This window comes from Cervus elaphus, chromosome 18 (genome assembly GCF_910594005.1).
Source record: "Cervus elaphus chromosome 18, mCerEla1.1, whole genome shotgun sequence".
Classification (NCBI taxonomy): Eukaryota; Metazoa; Chordata; class Mammalia; order Artiodactyla; family Cervidae; genus Cervus; species Cervus elaphus.
Genome location: NC_057832.1, coordinates 55,250,911 through 55,272,489, shown reverse-complemented (window position 1 = coordinate 55,272,489; position 21,579 = coordinate 55,250,911). Strand labels below are relative to the sequence as shown.

The window sequence follows — 21,579 nt, the reverse complement described above, 5'->3', positions numbered from 1 at the left end:
GCCTGCTGGTGTCTGGTTGGGATGCCCCAGCCCCAGCAGAGATATGAGGGCTACAGGGCTGGAGATGGCTGGTTTGGCCCAGAAAGGACTGGGGTCACTGTTGTAGTATTTGGTCTGTGCTTGGAGCTGGGTTTTTTGCCATCATTATATCTGCTCCACCTCTGGGATGTGGATTTGTGTATGTTTTTTGATAGACATGCCAGTGGTGACAGTTACTTCTGGCATGCCAGGTTATTCAGGTAATAGAGATGAAAACAGGGCCAGTGCTTAAATGTGAATTTCTGCCATTCTCAAGGGAGCACTTCCTTCCCCACCATCCCTGGGATTGGAACCCTCAACAATATTGGGAACCTGGGCTCCACATGGGTGTTAATATAATGCCTTTAAGCATTGTTTAGATAGCTCACCTCTCTAGTTATCCAAGACCATAGCACCCAGGATTAAGATCAAGATTAAGGATTCAGTTATCCTTAATCATTCTAAAAACTAGTCTCAGTTTGGTCACCAAAGGGATTCAGGATTCATACTTTTGTAAAGTGAAAGTCGCTCAGTCGTGTCCGACTCTTTGCGACCCCATGGACTATACAGTCCATGGAGTTCTCTAAGCCAGTATACTAGAGTGGGTAGCCTTTCCCTTCTCCAGGGGATCTTCCCAACCCAGGGATTGAACCCAGGTCTCCTGCATTGCAGGTGGATTCTTTCCCAGCTTAGCCACAAAGGAAGCCCAAGAATACTGGAATGGGTAGCCTATCCCTTCTCCAGTGCATCTTCCTGACCCAGGAATCGAACCGTGGTCTCCAGCATTGCAGGCAGATTCTTTTACCAACTGAGCTATCAGGGAAGCCCCAAAAGTGAAAGTGAAGGTCTCTCAGTCGTGTCCGACTCTTTGTGACCCCATGAACTGTACAGTCCATGGAATTCTCCAGGCCAGAATACTGGAGTGGGTAGCCTTTCCCTTCTCCAGGGGATCTTCCCAACCCAGGGATCGAACCCAGGTCTCCTGAATTGCAAGTGGATTCTTCATCAGCTTAGCCATAAAAGAAAGCCCAGGAATACTGGAGTGGGTAGCCTATCCCTTCTCCAGTGCATCTTCCTGACCCAGGAATCAAACCAGGGTCCCCTGCATACAGGCGGATTCTTTACCAGCTGAACTACCAGGGGAGCCATACTGCTGTAAAGCATGATGCAAAAGGGCATACATTTTAGAAGATTGGGAAGCTCTGAGGAACCCCTGGGGCTGCCCATCACAGAGCATTTCCTGGGTTTAGATATGGGGTGGTGTACTTTAGTTATCTCACCCAGGTGACCACATGAACTCTAGAAGGTAGATACGACATTCCATTCTCCACGTGAGGAATAAAGGAGGCTTAGAGAAATTGTTATTTGTCCAAAGTTTCCAAACTGACACCTGCTGCTGGACCCAGGTTTTTAACCCGTGCCTATTCCTTCTGGCATACCAGGCTGGCTCATGGAGCATTGGGCTAAGCCGAGAAATCTATAGAGTTTCACTTGTGGAGTTACTATCAGCCCGGGCTGGGAAATAAGTTTCCATCAGGTTTGCTTCTGACACAGGCTTCTCAGACTTCGGCATGCAGCAGGTTGGCCGGGAGAGCTCGTAAAGTGCAAATCTGGGGTCGGTGAGATGGTTTGCTGTCGGTGGTGCTGGTGCTCAGGGCACACGCCCGAGGCCTCCACCTGGAATGACACCGCCCTCCGTATGGAGGCAGGCAAAGGCTCTTGGGTGCAGAATTTGGATTTAAGTTCTGATCCTGCCAATTAGAAGGTGACTTGGGCAAGCTGCTCACCCTCTCTGGACTTGCTTACTCATCTTGAAAATAAGGATTTAAATGGCAGCTACTTCCTAGAGTTGTGAGGATTAGATGAGATAAGCCATGTGAAGTACTTACAATCAATAGTTCTTAATCAGGATTTGCTTTTATTAGTAGCACATGGAGCCACAAAGTCCTGGGATGAAGGAAAGTGCTGCGGCCTTTGAGTCAAAAGGTGTGAGATCCTATCTAGGTCTCTTCTGTAAGCCCCAAGTCTCCCTGGGGGAGGGGAGGTCTGCAGAGCCCTCATTTGCCTCTGGGTGGAAGGGTTGATGTGTACCTGGATAGTTTCTTGCTGTGGGGATCAGTAAGTTGCTCGGATCCCAGGGTGTACCCTCGAAGGCCTCTGGGACTTCCTGACAGGTGTCCTGAGGATGCGCATGTGACCTCCAGGGCCCACATCAGACAGCTTAGATAGCATGCAGTTAGCATGTGCCGTTGGCCCTCTGGAGTCCTACCCTTCCGCCCTTGGGCCTTGAGTCGCCCTTATGGCCACTGTGCCTGCTGCAGTTTAAGGGCCTCAGTTTCTGCTTCCTTTTCATTGCAGCTGTTTATTAAATTTCTATCTAGGATGCTCCATGATCTCATATCATTTGGAAAGGAAGACAGAAGCACTGGCTCTTGTCTTCAGGGTCTCCTCTGCAGTGGCTTCAGCCCCTTCGCCCATTTCATTCCTATAGCACCTTGGGCTCTGGAGCAGTCAGACGTGTACAGCGCAGTCATTCCCCTCAGAGTCCGGCTGCAGCACCCTGTTCTGTGACAGGAGCACAGTAATTTAGAGCTTTCCTGCACTAAGGGTGGTTCCTGGGTCAGCCACATCAGCATCACCAGGCCCCATCCCTGGCTGTTTGAAGATGTACATTTTTTTATGATTCAGATATGGTAAGGCCAACAGATCAGGAGATAACTGCCACTGAAAAGGCACTTTGTTATTCACAGTCCCCAAGAGCCGTGGCATGCTATGTCACACAGGGTCACATGGGGAAGCACCTGGGTCAGTCAGGAGGCAGAGGTTGTGGGGAAAACATGAGCAAGGGCCTTTATTTTAGTTTCCATGGAAAGGAACAGGTGAAGCAGAGTAAGCAAGATTAGGATTGGCTAGACTGAATAATTGAAGCAGGCTCTGGGGTGCAGGGGCTGCCTCCAGTTGTCTGGTACCTGACCCTGGGGTGATCAGGGCAGAGGAATAATGGCCTGGGGCGTAGGAGTTGGTTGTGAGAGGAGAGAGGAAGGAGCTTTGGATTTGTCAGTTTGCATAGTAAGAGTGCACCTGCAGGTGAGTCCTTTCCTATCTCTAGAAATTGACCAGCCAGCATCAGCAAGGCCTTAAGACGTCAGAGCATCAGAAATACAGAAAAATAAAAAGGCATGACTACTGTACTGACCCACAGAATGAGAATCTGTATTTTAACAAGACCCCCTACGGCTTGAGACGCACTCACATAGGACACTCTGACATTTTGAACTCGGTTCCCTAAGAGCAGCAGATGTCCTAAGCCATTCTCTGTACAAGTAGGAATGATGACTTTGGGTAGACAAGGCTGACATCATGAATAGAAGGCTATGAGAAGACTCTCCAAAAACGTTAGCAGTGCCTGCCATTTCCTGGGCTTATGCTTAATAATATTCTTTCGATTGTCAGTAAGGGTTTTTGTAGCAGCCACAGATACTGTACAAACAGATATGATATTACCTTCCATAACGGAACTTATTTAAAAGGAGGGAACTTACTACCCAATCAGTGGATGGAGATAAAAACCAGTATTTTTATTCCATTTTTACACTGGAAAAACTGGTCCTTAAATTTTCCAGTGAAAGCCTGGCTTTCCACACCCTCAAATGAGTAATACCTCAGTTCCTTTTCATGGGGCATTAGTCTCTTTGGAGTGACCAGTTATCTCTTCAGGTGACCAGTTGTTGTCATTGTTGTTCATTTGCTCAGTCGTGTCCAACTCTGCGCAATCCCATGGACTGCAACATACCAGGCTTCCCTGTCCTTCACTGTATCCCAGAGTTTGTTCAGACTTCTGTCCGTTGAGTCGATGATGCCATCCAACCCTCTCATCCTCTGTTGCTGCCTTCTCCTCCTGCCCTCAGTCTTTCCTAGCATCAGGGTCTTTTCCAGTGAGTTGACTCTTCACATCAGATAGCCAAAGTTTGGGGACTTCAGCTTCAGCATCAGTCCTTCCAATGAATATTCAGGGTTGATTTCCTTTAGGATGGACTGGTTTGATCTCCTTATAGTCCAAGGGACTCTGAAGAGTTTTCTCCAATACCACAATTCGAAAACATCAGTTCTTTGGCGCTCAGCCTTCTTTATGGTCCAGCTCTCACATTCGTACATGACCACTGGAAAATCCATAGCAGGTGACCAGTACAACTGACATTTGTCATCACACCCAGAAACTCTTCTGGAAGGAGCCCTGATGGGCCTACTCCGCTTGGAGAAGAGGCAGTGAGTGTATCAGGAAAGAACAGAGCCAGGTGTGGATGCTGCTTAGAGTCGCAGTGCTTGGGCATGAAGGGACCTTTGAAATCGCTGAGTCAGATCCTGCATTTTAAAGATGAGGACTCTTATGAAGTAATTAGCCTCCAACTAATAAAAATAAAATAAAATAAAATAAAGATGAGGACTCTGAGGCCAAGACGGTAGCAGAAGGCTCTGTGACTCCTCGATGCAGGGACAGGGCAGGACCCAGGCTCCAGGGTCCAGGCCAGCATCCCTAGCACATGCCGTGGAGTTTTCCCCTCCTCCCTGCACCACTTTTGCAGAGTGCCTCCTGGCTTCTAGATCAGAGCCCAGACAGACACTTCATGCCCAGTCTGGTGGTGCTGACAATGCAGCTGGTATTTTATTTCTCTGATTTATTTATTTATACCCAGCCTTGTTGCAGAAGGATTTAGGGCTGCTTGTAAAGTTGCAAACAACAGAGTGAGATAAAGTAAATTTAACACAAGTGAGAAAGATAAGACAGAGGAATAAGTAACTTCGCGGCAGCGTTGCCCGTTGCCACCCTGCTAGGGCTGTTGACCGTACAGCTGTTAAATGGGCGCAGTTGGCGCTGAGTCTTGTGTCCCTGGCTCTCCTGCCTGGCACCTTGGCAGAGCTTTCTCCCTGGCTGGCTTTAGAACCTTTCCCCTGTCGTGATCGAGATGCCCTTGAAGGTCACTCTGAGGGACTGGGAAGTTCTCCGCAGCGGGTAACATTTGCAGGATGTGGCACAGTGGTGATTGTGAGGGTGACAAGGCGGCTGTTGGGTTGTCAGTGCTCTGTTAAGACTAGGCAGGGGAGGAGGGCTCGCTGGTACGTGAAATCTTCCAACCCTTAGGGCGCTCCAGAATCAGTGGCCTTCTTGGTCCCTTTGTTTCACGAATCCCTGCAAGCTGAGAGGAGGATGCTGAGTGCAGCTGGGGTTCAGAGCTGTTGCCCAGGCTTTTCCCCACTCCCTGCTTGTTCCTTGTCCCTTTTGCACTCTTTTGACCTCTGTTCAAGCTCCCATCTGTCGGTTCTGTGAGGCCAACTCCCTCACTGCCCCAACATCTTCATTTAGGGCCCCCAGGCATCCTCCTCGATCTCAGGACTTCCGCTTTCTCCCACAGACAGGCTGTGGTCTGAGTATCCCCTGTTCTTAGGTGCGCTGACTCCCTGGTCCTTGTCCCCACCCATCCTTGGTTTGGGTGGCCTCTGCAGTCCCTTCCAAGATTCTCCTCCTGCAAAGTGAATGAAAGCTAAGAACACAGGGAATCCCAGTACTCACAGTTCTCTCAGCCCTAGGAATGCTCGGAACTGTGTCGTTATCATTGCTTGGATCAGAGGCGCTAAATCCTCTGCAGTGCATGGGACGATTCCACCCAGGGAGGACTTGTCCCACCAAAAATGCCAGGTGCATCCCTGCTGATAAACACTGATAAGAATTCAGAGAAGCCTAAATATTTGCAGTTGTACAGTAGCATCAGGAGAGCCACACTGCAGATTTCTTGGTTTGTGCCCAAGAGTTTAGTGGGAGGAAATCACTAACTTATTTTTATCTACACAGTGCGGTCAGAAGGCATTACATTCTGAAGGGTCAGGCTATGCTGGGAATTGTTTATTTCATTAGGCTGAAGTCCTACGGTTGGCTCAACCTGTGCTGGCCTGCATCTGGGACCTGCTAACTTCTTGGCTTAGATGGGCACTCGGAGCCAGCGAGAGCCCCGTGAGCTGCCAGTGCAGCCTGTCACGTGGGTGCTGTCAGATCACCCCAAACCCCTGACAGGAGGCCAGTGGCTGGCCCAGCATCAGAGAGTGGGATCTGGCTGCAGTGGGAAAATCTTTTCAGAGGTTTTATTCTGTAACAGGCAAAGGAGTCGAGGACTCAGAGTTAAATGGTCTAATGCCCCTCATAAACCCACCATCATTCCCTTAGGCTTCAAAAATGATTTTTGAGCCCACTGGCTAGGAGAGGTAATTAAAGTTAGCTAGCCCTCAGACCTCTGGAAACTGGTGGCCCGCTGATCCCTGTGTTTTCTTGCGCTTCACCGTGGGTTGGCTAATTATTTCCTGATTTATCCATTTATTATCTAACACACTTCGAGTGCCTGCTGCAGGCCAGTACTAAGGCAAGGTCCTGACTTCTTGGCTTTTTCTGGCGCAGTGGAAGAGGGAGGCGGGTCCATCAGCGATTCGAGAGCCAGGTGCTAGGTGCTGAGGTGTGGGCAGCGTGCCGGGAGCATGGAGGAGGGACTCCTGAGACCTGGCAGGGGTACAGGGTGACTGGGCACTCCAGGGTATCCCAAATGTGGCCATGTCTGAACTGGGTCTTGAAAAAAAACCCACAGAGTTAGCCAAGGGGAAGAACAGAAGGGTGGACAAGCATTCCAGGGAGAGAACGCTGCACACCAACTCCCAGAGATAGGAAACAAAGATTGTCTGTGGTCCAGTGGTTGAGGGGCAGAGTGCCACAGGGGTAGGGATAAGCCTAGCACCTGGGGACCCTGGAGACCAGGGGAGCTGAGATAGATTCTCCTGTAGCTCAAAGGCATGAGAGGCCATTAGACATCCCCTCAGTGCCACGTGTCAATCAAAATAATTAAAAGCAGAAGAACTGGAAAGCTGGTTCATATATCCCAACATCCATTCAGCTTTTTCCCCAAGAAGAAACTTTTGATAAAATAAGGTGAAGTGCCAAAAAGATGTGTGTTCAATAAGATGACATAAAGTAAGTAGAGTAAAAGTAGGTTAAAAAAGAAAAAGAAAAGGGAGAGAAAAGTAAAGAAAAAAAAAAAACAATTCTGCAGAACTGAGTGATGGCCAGCTCTGGGTAGCAGTGACTACTTGAAGCCAGACAGTCCTGAGTTCAGGTCTGACTTTACTAACTTTGACCTCTCTCAAAGAGAGAGTTTTGACCTCTCTGGACTTTATTTCCTCATCTGAACACTGGGATAATAATACCAATCTCATCACATTTTCTGTGAGGATTAATGTAATCCCAGTGGTTTTTACCAGTAGTTTATTTATTGCTTTTTAAAGTATTAACTTAACTCAGGGCAAGCAGTAGATTATGGTTTTTGAGGATTAGTTGTCATTCATGGAATAAAGAACAGTCACAGCTTAAAGCTAGTAAAATAGATTCTAGAAATGGCAGAATTTCTATTCATTTATTTATTCATTCATTGGATAAATATCCATCACACACTTTTTTACTTTTATTTTTTGGCTGCATTGCATCTTCATTGTCGCACACAGGTGTCTCTAGTTGTGGCATGCAAGCTTCTCTAATTGCAGCAGATGAGATCTTAGTTCCCCAACCAGAGATAGAACCCTGGGTTCCCTGCACTGGAGGTGCAGAGTCTTATCCCCTAGACTACGGAGAAAGTCCCCCATCACACACTTTCTATGAGCAAGCACTGTGTGAGGCTAAGGACTGGAATAGTGAACAAGACACACCTGGTCTTTGCTTTCAGGAAGCTCCTAATCTGGTGAAGAGGACCAGGTATTTAGGGATCCTGTGCTGAAGCTGGTGTGAGCCTCCACTAGCGGCTTGTTTGTTTGGACTGACCTGGGCCGGTTTGGCCATGCAACAGTTGCCCCTGTAGAAGGTTGAGGTGGTGAAGCACAGCCTCACCACCAGGTGGTAATGAATGCTTGAATGCAAGTGTTAGACTGAAGTCTGCTGCAGAGACAGACATTTACCAAATAAATGTTTATCAAGTAGGGAGAAAGCAGTTTGACCAACTTATTTGGTGAACTTGATGAAGTCCCAGCCCTCTCTCTGTTGGGCTGTTCCAGCCATACCTCAGAGAAAAGGTTCGCTCAAGGCAGCTGCAGAAGTATTCCAGAGATAGGACTTGTTTCCCTGTGTCAGCTTCATGCTGTCATCAACCTTCCTACTCTGACAGCTGCACTCAGGGCAGCCTCCAGGACCCTGTTTACGCAACGGTGGGGATGTCACTAAACGTTTTTTGCCAGGCTGCATACCCCGAACACCAATAAGAACCCATTTCTAGCATTCCTTATACTAAATCACAAGTTTCACGAACACTAGCCCATTTTTTTATGTTCGGAATGTTTATCCAGATAGCCAAAGGACTTGTAGTCAGTGTGGGAATGTGACCTTAGGTTAATACCAGTTGACAAATCCAGACTTTGTATTCTTCATAGCCTGTGAGCTGATTACCCCTCGAGGTAGCAGCCAAGACCAGCTGGTTCATACACAATAAAACACCAGCTACGGACTCTTTTTTTCTCTTGTGTTTGTTTACATACTCAAGTGCTTTAAAGTAAATTAGACATGTAACCATATTCCATTTCTCTCTCCTATTCAAAAGGTATCATAGGGAACGCTAGATTATATCTAAAGTGACTATAAAGCCTAGTTTGCCTGGGAGAGTCACAGTTTGTACCTGATGCCCTGCGTTCAGTTCAGTCGCTCAGTCGTGTCCGATTCTTTGCGACCCCATGAACCGCAACATGCCGGGCCTCTCTATCCATCACCAACTCCCAGAGTCCGCCCAAACCCATATCCATCGAGTCGGTGATGCCATCCAACCATCTCATCCTCTGTCGTCCTCTTCTCCTCCTGCCTTCAATCTTTTCCAGCATCAGGGTCTTTTCAAATGAGTCAGCTCTTCACATCAGGTGGCCAAAGTTACGGAGTTTCAGCTTCAACATCAGTCCTTCCAATGAACACCCAGGACTGATCTCCTTTAGGATGGACTGGTTGGATCTCCTTGCAGTCCAAGGGACTCTCAAGAGTCTTCTCCAACACCACAGTTCAAAAGCATCAATTCTTCAATGCTCAGCTTTCTTTGTAGTCCAACTCTCACATCCATACATGACTACTGGAAAAACCATAGCCTTGACTAGAAGGATCTTTGTTGACAAAATAATATCTCTGCTTTTTAATATGCTGCCTGGGTTGGTCATAACTTTTCTTCCAAGGAGTAAGCATCTTTTAATTTCATGGCTGCAATCACCATCTGCAGTGATTTTGGAGCCCCCAAAAATAAAGTCAGCCACTGTTTCCACTGTTTCCCCATCTATTTCCCATGAAGCGATGGGACCGGATGCCATGATCTTCGTTTTCTAAATGTTGAGCTTTAAGCCAACTTTTTCACTCTCCTCTTTCACTTTAATCAAGAGGCTCTTTAGTTCTTCTTCACTTTCTACCATAAGGGTGGTGTCATCTGCATATCTGAGGTGATTGATATTGCTCCCAGCAATCTTGATTCCAGCTTGTGCTTCCTCCAGCCCAGCGTTTCTCATGATGTACTCTGCATATAAGTTAAATAAGCAGGGTGACAATATACAGCCTTGATGTGCTCCTTTCCCTATTTGGAACCAGTCTGTTGTTCCATGTCCAGTTCTAACTGTTGCTTCCTGACCTGCATACAGGTTTCTCAAGAGGCAGGTCAGGTGGTCTGGTATTCCCATGTCTTGAAGAATTTTCCACAGCTTATTGTGATCCACACAGTCAAAGGTTTTGGCATAGTCAATAAAGCAGAAATAGATGTTTTTCTGAAACTCTCTTGCTTTTCCGATGAGCCAGCGGATGCTGGCAATTTGATCTCTGGTTCCTCTGCCTTTTCTAAAACCAGCTTGAACATCTGGAAGTTCACTGTTCACATATTGCTGAAGCCTGGCTTGGAGAATTTTGAGCATCACTTTACTAGCGTGTGAGATGAGTGCAATTGTGCAGTAGTTTGAGCATTCTTTGGCATTGCCTTTCTTTGGGATTGGAATGAAAACTGACCTTTCCCAGTCCTTTGGCCACTGCTGAGTTTTCCAAATTTGTTGACATATTGAGCGCAGCACTTTCACAGCATCATCTTTTAGGATTTGAAATAGCTCAACTGGAATTCCATCACCTCCGTTAGCTTTGTCCATAGATGCCCTGAAGCCTGTGCTTAAATGCACCTCTTTTCACTTTCAGAGTTGTCCGGTTAGGATAATAGGTATATGGTTACTTTGCTTCTGGAAAGAATGCAATGGCACAGAACATGGAGAATAAACCCAAGAGAATGGTTTGAATCCTCTCTCTAGTAGTGTTGTGATTATTGTTCAGTCACTATGTTGTGTCTACTCTACAATCCTGTGGACTGCAGCACACCAGGCTTCCCTGTCTTTCACCATCTCCTGGAGTTTGCTCAAGCTCATATCCATTGAGTCGGTGGTGTCATCCAACCATCTCATTCTCTGTCATCCCCTTCTCCTCCTGCCTTCAATCTTTCCCAGCATCAGGGTCTTTTCCAGTGAGTTGGCTCTTTGCCTCTGGTGGCCAAAGTATTGGAGCTTCAGCTTCAGCATCAGTCCTTCCAATGAATGTTCAGGGTTGATCTCCTTTAGGATGGACTGGTTTCATCTCCTTGCAGTCCAGGGGACTCTCAAGAATCTTCTCCAGCATCACAGTTTGAAAGCCTCCCCTTGATACATCTTATTTTCCTCATTTGTCAACTTGAGAATAGTACATTTGCTTGCCCTTCCTCCTAGTCATTTTGGGGGGCGATATTCCTTGGATGTGAATACACTTTGTAGAGAGAACACAAATTAGGGATTGTTCCTGTCCTTAAACCCAACATCAGTTTATGTTTTGAATGGACTCTGTCTTGGAAGAAAATTAGCTTCAGAATCTAAATGGTGTCAGTTCTTTCCTTTTCTTCCTGGAGAATGGATAGACCTGGTAGCCTGCATCTGCCAGGGAGGTAACTAGTTTCAGCATTTACATTTCCCCTTAACTCCATCAGAGAAGAGAACATGACCCTTTAAAGTAAAACCATAAGCCCTTCCTTTGCCTTCATATGCATTAATGTAAAGAATTCTCCAATAAAGATTCAATTTGCCCTTTTATGTATGAATAGGACTCTTTTAAAAGTTTGAAAAGACGTCATAACTCATGAGAAGTGAGTGTGCCTCAGCTTGAGTGTGCCACCCTGTGGATGCATACATGGATATAGTGAGTGTTCCCTGGGGAGCAGTTACTTACAAGATGAAAATGGGGTGAGTGCCACAAACAGAAGTACTTTTTTGCATAATAATGTACAATTTTATTTTTTCAAAGTGAAAATGCTTTTTTCTTATTATAAAAGTGATACATTTTAAAAACCACCACATTTTAGGAAATAAAAGTAAATATTTCCGTGTAAAACGTTCCATCTTTTTTCGATGTGTATGTGTTTACATATGTGTTGTACATGTGTACCTCTTTGCATATATTTTATATTTTAAAAAATAAAAGTGGAATCCTATTGTAGGCATTGTCTTGATATCTTTTTTTTCTGTCTGCAATTATTGTGGACATATTTCAGTAAGTATAGATCTACATCATCATTTTTATAGCTTCCCAGCAATTCCATGGAATAGATGTGCCAATAGTTTATGTAACCAGTGCCTGATTGCTTGTTATCTAGGTTTCTTTAGGGGCACAGTATCTACCCCCTCTGCTATAATTATTTAAAATCAATTTAAGATATCTACACACACATACACACGCACCTTACTTCAAAATTTCACTAGGAGACAGTTCATAAACCTGTTAGTGTATCATCTTTGGTTTAGGTGGGAAGACTCCTGAGAGTTGAAGCGTAGTATGGGAGGAGCTGTAAATTACAGGGCAAAGGGCATTTCAGAGTCGAGATCAAGATATTGCACTGTTACAAACTGCCTGAAGTAGGGTCAGTTACTCTAGGGACTACTTCCTCATACACTGGAGCCCAGAGCTGGTCATTCCCAAAGCTACATTACTGCTGGGAGCCTCTGTCATTTAATAGCCCTTCTAGCTTGAAGCCCAGTGATCAGAATATTCCTTTCAAAGGAGAAACACTCATGTTCACATGTGGGTGAACAAATCCAGTAACATCTCAGTGTCATGAACCTTGCCACTGGGCAAGACTCCCGGGAGCCCCACCAGGAACTCCAGCACATAAGAATACCTCAGCCCATGAGGCATCCATGGGGCACCCCTCAGGCTTTCATGGAGCAACACTTTACACTGTTTACACAAGCCAGCTGGATGGTCTGATTTCCAGGTTTGGCAAATTAGAACTCTGTGAGTAGGACTGTGGAGGCAAGCCCTGACTGAGTAAAAGTGACAGCAGATGCAGGAGGAAAGTAAAAGCCAGGGACTGCCCTGGTGGTGCAGTGGATTCAGGGTCCACCTGCCAGTGCAGGGGTCTCGGGTTCCAAACGTGGTCGGGGAACTAAGATTCCCACGTGCCATGGCAACAAGAGAAACCCACACGCCACCACTCAAGAAGCCCCCTAACACCACAACTAGAGAAAAGCCCTTGCACCACAATGAAGACCCAGTGCAGCCAAAAAAGAAAAAAAGGCTACAAGTGGGGACGCTGAAGCCCTTTTTGTGTAGGGATAGAAACCCTGTGTACTTTCTCAGTGTTTGTATGCCGCAGGTGCCTCTTGTGATGGTGGGGGTGATCACTTTGGCCATCCCTGACCAACATTTGAAACCGTGGCATAGAAGAGAAGAGAAAATATTCAAGTGGTTTTTACTTAGTAAAGATAAATCTTACAACCTTTGAAGTTTTTGTGCATATCTAGGTTGTTGCCATGTAAAATTCATTTCTTGAGATGGATCAGGGTCAAAAAGTCTGAAAGCTATGGTAGACCCTGATATCACCATTTTGTAGCAAAGTATAGAAATGAATGCCCTTAACAGTGACCTTGAGTTATTAAAAAAAAAGATCAAATAATGTTCAAAGTATATACCATTTAAGAGAACAGAGTACAAGAGAATGAAGACCTTTGGAAAGATTCCTATTACAAAGTAGCTATGATTTTTTGAAGATTTAGTATTTTTAATCTTAAGTGGAAAGCCTTTCTACCTTCTCTCTAACTTGAACCATAATACAACTTTTAAAAATGCCAAATTTGACTTGGGGTGGGGGAAGAAACCTAAAAAAACAATAATGAAATACTGTACTTTTAAAAAATTAATTAATGGAAACAAAATTAATTGAACACCAAATTTCATACATACTTAACAAAAAGATATTCACCTTCAAGTATATCTCATAAGGTATTCATCTATCTGTGGTTCACATTAAGTGGAACTTCATTCATTTAAAACCTGTATTAAAAGGCATAGCAAGACTTCCATACTCTGGCCGGACATTGGCTTACAAAGATAAGCAAGACTCTGAACAAGTCCTCAAGGAACGTGAAGTCTAGTAGTCCAGACTGCAGTCAACCCACATTGGCTGACCTTCAGTATAAAGTCATTTTTCAAATTATGGTGTCGTATCAGCTAAGGTTGGTTGACACTGACTATCTTCTGAAGAATCTAGGGTCTGTGGTCCCATATGTGCAATCCTGTCTCTGCAGCTCTGGTCATGAGTTCACATTACCAAGGGTTACGCCAAAAGCCAGGTCCAGGTATGACCAGGCAGGCTGGCCCAGTCCCTGTGAACCCAGGTAACAGGGCAAAAGGGAAGAGTGTCCAGCTGAGCCACAGGTCCTGACCTGGAAGTCTGCAGGGCAGCATCAGGGAATTAAGTCAGGCCTGCATCCAACAGCAGCCACAAGTTACTGCCATGCTAACTTTGCTCCTCTGTTTCTCCTGACAGCTCAGGCCTCTGTCTTTTTCTTGACCCACTCTCCACATATGCAGCTTCCCAGGTGGTGCTAGTGGTAAAGAACTTGCCTGCCAGTGCAGGAGATATAAGGGATATGGGTTGGATCCCTGGGTCAGGAAGATCCCCTGGAGAAGGGCATGGCAACCCACTCCAGTATTCTTGCCTGGAGAATCCCCATGGACAGAGAAACCTGGTAGGCTATACAGTCCACAGGGTCACAAAGAGTTGGACACGACTAAAGCAACTTAGCAACCTAGCCACATATGCAGGCCATATTTTTAAGACCTTACTTGGTCCTGCCCAGGTTCCTTCTGTGTGTGTGTACTCTGATACAGTGCCCTTCAGTGGAGGGGGTCTGAAAGCCCAGAGCATGGGCAGCCGACCTCAGCTTTGTCTCCTTCACTGCTGTCCTCCTCCAAACTGGATGTGCTGTCCCTACCAGCCTTCCCAAAATCCCCGTATCCGTAAGCAGAGCACTGTTTGGCTGGTCTGTGATAGAACTGCCTTTGTTAAGCACACCAGTAACAGCTACAACAAACTAATGCTAATAATTCTGCATCCCTCTATTAGCCCACTTCTGCTAATTTTACTGATTTAGTGGCCATGCCCCTCAGATTTTCAGGAGTTCTACTTTTTAATAGCCTATCCTGTCTTCCCTAAATATGCCAGTGCTTGTCAAACCCTGTGTCCTACTTTTGGGTTTAAAAAAAAAAAAAAGGTCTCTGTGCTCAGAGGAGTTGCAAGGTTCATGGAAATATTCTCCTCACTTTCTGTCATGTAAGCCAGTGAATTTTCCTGCTGAGACTGTTCTGATTTACCCAGGCCCCATATGCTTCTCAGGCAGCATGGATGCAAATGTCCTGTGGTTACCAAAACAACCTCAAATAAACTGGTGGGAGGTGCCACCTGTGCATCACATCTAACCGTAGAGCTTCTCCCACCAACACCAGCATGCGGATTTGATGAGACTTCACAACCTTGACTGCCTTAGTGATATTCAACATGAAGTCCACCATAGCACACAGCTTCCCTGCTGGTTGCATTTTCAGAGAGAAAGAAGGGGGAGAGGTAGATTCACAAAGTGGCAGCAAAACGTTCTAGGACTTCCTAATCATCCCCTCCTGACCTCTCCCCCTCTGCAGTCGATGTTCAGCGTCTCTGTTCGTGGCCCTGAGTGCTTAAATTCATCCCCATTCACTCCTACAAACCCTGTGGCAAACTCATTACTATAACTTCTCAAAGAAAATGCCCCAAACCTACAAATGAACCCACTCACATGTATCACAGGATAGTAATGTCACCCCCTATCAAGCTGGGAGTGTGTCCACTTGGCACAGACAAGGAATATGACAGTGAGATCCTTCATTTGGTCCATTTTTTCCATCAACCTCTGTAACAAAAGAACCTAGCAAAAGCGTAACCTTGAAACACACGTTGGAGACGAGATGCAGGCAGATCCCTTCTGCATGCGAGACAGCACACCTTGGAGATGCAGGTGGCATCATGTACAGCTTGCCAGGCCTGCTGGGGCATCTGCTCTGGCCTCTGGTGGCTGCTTAGACTGGGATTAGGTCAGGAGCCAGGGGTTAGCAGCTGGGTGTGCTAATGAAATCAAAGGAGGACAGGGTGCAGACTGGGTGGAGGTGGTGGCTCTGCATTGAAATAGTAGCTCTGGAATGCAGACTTCCAGAGCTCTCCCCACAGTGTGGAGAGGAACCCTCCCTGTTAGAGAGTTGCAATCTAAGAACTGAAAAACCGTGAAGATGGGAGTTTGAGAAAATCAGGGAAGATGATGTGCTTTTTTAATAAGACAGCTTTACTGGCCTTTTCAGTTCTATCATTATGTGTTCTGGAACGTGATAGAGGCAAGCAAGGAGGACTGGGTTAGGAGTTAGGAGACCTGATGTTGTTGATGATTTGCAGTTGTGGCCTTGGACATGATTTGTAGCCTCTTCAGAAATCTCAGTTACTTGTCTGTGAAAATGAAAATAATTGCAGATAATAAAGCACCACACCAGCACAGCCACTGTTCATGGGGCTGAGACCGAGGTTTCTCTGAGCCTCCGTTTTCCTCCTTGTTAAATGGGGATAATCATACTGGCCCTGTAATTGTAGTGAGTGAGGAAGAGGACAAGTAAACCTTGGAGTTCTAAGTGAGAGGCCAATCTCACAATTCTGGGGTCGCTTTAAGAAGTCAGTTGTCAATCTGGGGCCGGCTGCTGTAGTGAGCCTCACATTGCCCCACCTGACCCTTCTCTCCAGGGAGCCCCTTCCCTCCTCCCCTCCCCTCCCCTCCCCCAACCTCTTCCTCCCCTTGGCCTTCCTTTGTCTGGGAGGCTCCAAGCTGCCTATGCTGTTGTCTTGATCCATCAGGCAACTGCTGTGTTTCAGATCCCAGTGAAATATGTCTGTGTAGTTTGTAAGAAAATGTGGGTTCCTTTGGGAGGAAGGGGTCAGCCGTTACGTGGGTGTGCATACCCTCCACCACTGCACTGGAAATCCCTAGAACCAGAGGAACAACATGTACTCTCCAGAATCAACATGAACCTAGCCCATGGTTAAAATAGTTTTTATAAACAACCTGTTTCTACCTACTCGTTAGTTTTCACTAAACCTCTGGAGTGGGAAAGGGGCAACATTTTATTCTTCAATTCAGAGGCAGATGAGAGAGAGATGAAGAAGAAGGTGGGGCAGGGGTTAGATTTGAATCCATTCAGCAATTTCAAAATTCTCATTCTTACGTTCGCACCCCAATTATCTTGGAATTCACTTTTCTCAAATCCTCAGATAATTCTAAAATTTGACCTGGTCAATTGTGTTGGTGTAAGAATGAGATAGGGCTTAATGCATTCTGGGAAAGAAATGAAAAACTTTGTTAAATATGTGATTTAAGCATTCCTTTTTATTTTATCTTGCCAAATGAAAATACTTTATTCACTGTCACCTGTAAGAGAATCCAGATTCCAGGCTGGATGAGGGAGGAAGGTTGGCCCCAGCAACCCTGACCTCAAAGAGAAAAGGGAAGCCTTTCTCGGGACCAGGTGAGAAGCAGCCCAGGGATGCAGTCCCTCCATTCACTTCCTACGTGGCTCAGTCACTTGCTTCCTCTGTGGCTCGGTGGCCTTGCTGCACCAGGCAGGGAACTTGGAAGTCCCGTTCCCTGTCTCAAAACTTCCGCTCAGCACACCCCTTTTTTCTCCTTCGGGATTTGCCAACGTCCAAATTCCAGTGCTTGTATAAGTCACCCCAGATGTGTACCAAGGTCTCAGCATTTGCAGAATCTCTGTGTCAATCTCTAAGTTAAAGATGCTTTAAGGAAGCACCCAGTTCCTTCTGCTAATAACCGCAGTTTGTCATGTGACACCTGCCCCTCCTCCCCATTCTCTCTGTAAACCCCCCACCCACCCCACCTTTGAACTGTCCTTTATCTGCCAAACATCTCCATTTCCTTCAAGGTGGTAATCTTCTGCTTTTGTTATTTAAGTTTGGTTGTCTTCTTAATTGTTACCCAATTGGTCTGGGTCTTGCATAAACAGTTAACAAAAACACGGCGCACGAGGCAGCCGTTTCGCTTTCTGGGCTTGTTGTTCTTGGCACTGGGTCAGTTCTATGAACTTCTGGTGTCCAACTGGTAGGACCTGAAACTCTGTGTTTAACAAGTGCCTGTAGTCAAAACAGTTGGCGTGTGCAAGCTCGGATAGCTGGTACTGACTGCAGCCGGCCAGCCGTTGGGTCCTGGGACGTGCGGAACACTGGACCCCCAATCACGGTGCTCTGTTTGAGGGCCGGGCTTTTGTTATTTAGTTTGGGAGGAGGGGGGTCTTCTTTTTTTTTTTTTTTTCTTTTTCTTTTCTGTGATGACATCTGCTAATATGGATCACTTCAGGTTCCAAAAGTACAACGTGTTTACAGTCGTCGTAGAATCAGATTAAGTTGGCAGCCCGAGTCTCGCTGTAAGTGGTTTTAGTTTACATTTCTTCTTCTAGCAGGATGTTTTGCATAAATTTTGCTGATCCTGGGTTATTTATAGACTTTTTTGAAAAAAAAAGAAAAAACGGGGATGCCTGAGAGTTTTCTGTTCTAACTGTGGAAAGTGAAATCCGTTTCTGCAGCTAGAGAAACGGCCGGGCATGTGCAGCAGAAGGTTATTTTAGCTCTTGAAAATTAATTTCTCCGAGAGGTCACTTGATAACATTCCGGAGTGTCCTCTCCAGCTGCCGACATCAGATTCCCTGATAATTGTCTTAGGATGTGTTGTTTTCTTTTGGTTGGTCACAAATGGAGTAAAATGAAAGTAATGATGCCATTTCCTCTGGGACGCTCTGGGAGAGTGGATGCAGTGATTGGGTATTGTTTCAAACGTCCGAAATAGGTTCCTGGTGGTTGTTTTGTCCAACCCTGGGGAGCAGTGCAGCCAGCCCAGAGCGGGGCGGTGGGACTGGGGGAGGGGCTGAGGAAGTCAGCTGCTGGAAAGTGAGTTTCCAGTTTGTCCTCACCTAAATGACAGTAGTACTCAGGGGTTTATAGTACTAAAATGATAATAATAATATTGAACAGTAAGACGGCATGTCAGCTAATGCATGATCTGTTTGATTTTTCTGGCCCCGGTGGCAGTGTCTTTGGGGACCGCGTGAGTGTTTGAATGAGAACTAAGGCTGGGCATGTTCAAAATCACTAAGGCAGCATTAGCACTCTATGAAAGGGCTTCCCATAATATTTACTAGAGCAGTTGGCTAAAAATTGCTCTGCTTTGCCCACCGAGTGGCTGTGTAATTAGCTCCTGAGAGTGTACCTTGAGCACCTCCCATCTCGGTGTCTGTGCTCCCAAAATTTGCATGGGTAAGTAGCATGTCCATCAGCGTAATGAGTGTGAAGTCCCCGTCTAATGGTCCAGGAGAACGTGGCAAATGAGACACTTCATTGTGCCTCTGGTTAAATATTTTAAACCAAACAAATCGAAAGGGAGGGAGAAAACATCTGGGCCTTGTGAAAGGCCTTCTAAGTAGGAAGTCTGTCCTGATCCAGGTACGTGGGTCCTTCTCAGACAGGTCCAAATCTCCCACTGCTCCGCACCCCCAGCATCGCCAACTTACACATGAAATGAAAATGGACGGGTGGAGTGGAAATTTCCAAGGTAGTGACTGTGACATAGGCCAAGACGGGACATGGTTCTCACTGCCCAGGGCTGCCATCAGGGGATTCTTTTTCTCCTCCATGTTGCTCTCATCTGTGTGAAGAGCTGACTCATTGGAAAAGACCCCAGTGCTGGGAAAGATTGAGGGCAAAAGGAGAAGGGGGCGGCAGAAGATGAGATGGTTAGATAGCATCACTTACTCAGTGGACATGAGGCCGAGCAAACTGTGGAGAGTGTGGAGATCAGGAAAGCCTGGAGTGCTGTGGTCCATGGGGTCACAAAGAGTCAGACATGCCTTAAGAGACTGAATAACAACAACAACAATATACAAGCGAGGTTGTTTGTATTTTGTGTCGTTTTTTGGTCTCCTCTAACCTGGCAGACAGGAGAAGGCAATGGCAACCCACTCCAGTACTCTTGCCTGGAAAATCCCATGGACGGAGGGGCCTGGTGGGCTGCAGTCCATGGGGTCCCTGGGAGTCGGACACGACTGAGCGACTTCACTTTCACTTTTCACTTCCATGCTTTGGAGAAGGAAATGGCAACCCACTCCAGTATTCTTGCCTGGAGAATCCCAGGGACGGTGAAGCCTGGTGGGCTGCCGTCTGTAGGGTTGCAGAGAGTCGGACACGACTGAAGCAACTTAGCAGCAGCAGCAGCAGAACCTGGCAGAGAATAAGGATGAGACTTGCTATTCGTCTTCTACGGTTTAGAGCATGCCCTGTGCTTTCTCATGATAGCCCCACTGAGCAGGAGAGGGACAGGTCAGGCCCTTTGGTCCCAGTATAAAGATGTGGGCTTAGCCTGGACGGTGAAGCTGGGGAGCCAGAGCTCCAGCCCACGCATATCCATCTTTCATCCACCTTCTCATTCACTGCCCCATCTGAACTGGGTGAACTGGCTGCAATGCAGAGATTAAGAAACTCTTTGTTCTGATTTGATTCCAGTCTGCCTTTATGGATGGGACCCTGTTATACTCCCTATTTCCTCCTCCTGTCTGTCAGGCTGGAGTGGAATTGGAAACCTACCTTTGAAGGCCTTAGGTTGGAGGTGTCTCAGATTGTGTGCTTCTCAGCCTGCAGTGATTATGGGTGCCCCCTCCCTACTGTATAGATAATCTCATGGCCTGAGCGAATGAAGAACCTTGAAGGGAACCCACAGGCGTTTGTGTTGGAGAGGTTGGCAGTGAATACTGAGAAGTTTCCCAGCCATCCTCGCCCTTTGGCTTTTGCATTTGAATTGGCCAAACCCTCACATCCCACCATCCTTGGGAAAAGGAAGGTGCTTTATGGCAGTTCAGCTGTTCTGTGCTGGAAGACCTGCCTCCTGGCAGCCTGAGTGCATCTATAGGTTTTTCCTTGGCCTAACCGGCAGCTTTCTGCCAGTGGGAATGGTATCTTGGAGAGATTTATAGTAGTAATAATCATAATACTCTTCTTTTATGTTTGCATAGCCTGACTCAACTTTTAAACGTCTTTTACATGCCTCATCTCATGGACTCCTCCCTATAGCCTTGAAGGGCAGATATTTTTAACCTCAGAACACAGAGGTTCTGGAAGGAGGGAGCCAGTATTCAGACTCCAGCTTTTGGACGCCAGTGCTCCTTGTATTGGTTTCAGCTGCCTAATGTCTATAGTTGGTTGCCAAAAAGGAGGGCAGTCTGGGAATTGGAAAACCCGGTTTTCTCCTTTTATTGTATTTCTTGTCAGTTATAAAGGCATATTTGATTGTTCACTGTGTGAAGCTCTGATAAGAGCTCTACACTTAGTCTTTCAACTGCTGGTAGCAGAAGGGCTGTTTTTAGCCCCATTTGTTAGTCATCTGTGGGATCTGTACCAATAAAGATGAAGATGTGTGGACCAGGTGACATACCTGCCCTGAGTGGCAGATGGATCAGCAGAGTCACACCTCTAGAGTGCTGTTCACAGGTTGCTGTCACCCCAAGGGATGTATTATGTTGCGCGCTTGGCCCTGTCCTCCTCTTCCATGTTATAAATGAGGATTTAGAAGAAGAATAGTCTTAGTGGCAGGATTATCCAATTTTTCAAGATTGGAGAGATTTAGGAGGAAGAACAATTACATTAATGAGTCAGAGTCCAGAAAGATCTCCAGAGGTCAGAGCAGTGGACTGACTCCAACAAGATGACATTTTTAAAGGACACCTGTGGATAAGCAGCTTGGCAGTGAAGAGTGTGAAATAAGACTTAAGGGTGATGTGACTGTTAGAAATAAAAAATATAGCTTGAGTGCCTGGTGGACTTAACAGGAGAACAATATACACAACAGACAGATGGGAGCTGCCCACTTATAATGGTCTCCCTTCTGAGTGGCAGTTTAGGAAGGACGTGGGAGCCAAAGAGGACCCAGAGATCAGGAGAAGAGTGAAAATGACCTTTTGTGAGAAATGATTTTAGAAGATGTCTGAGAGTATTTAGCCTGGAGAAGGAGATTTCAGGGAACAAAGCATTTGGCAAAGTGTCCAGGGAAGGGGAATTGGACTAGTTTGGGGTGACCCCCATGGGACAGAAATGGAATTAATACTCAGGTGTT

At 46.3% G+C, this 21,579-nt stretch overlaps 1 protein-coding gene across 5 annotated transcripts in view; it reads left to right on the top strand.

The window, feature by feature from the left end:
* The window catches only part of ATXN7L1 (ataxin 7 like 1), a 252,909-nt gene that overhangs the window by 167,129 nt on the left and 64,201 nt on the right, over positions 1 to 21,579 (top strand). Inside the window, exon 1 of one of the 5 annotated variants that reach the window (XM_043873163.1) lies at positions 15,023 to 17,848. The exons of the other annotated variants lie outside the window; for them this stretch is intronic. The gene's annotated coding sequence lies outside the window, so the exon portion shown is untranslated. Of the gene's footprint in view, positions 1 to 15,022; positions 17,849 to 21,579 lie in introns of those variants that run through there. 5 annotated transcript variants of the gene reach the window in all.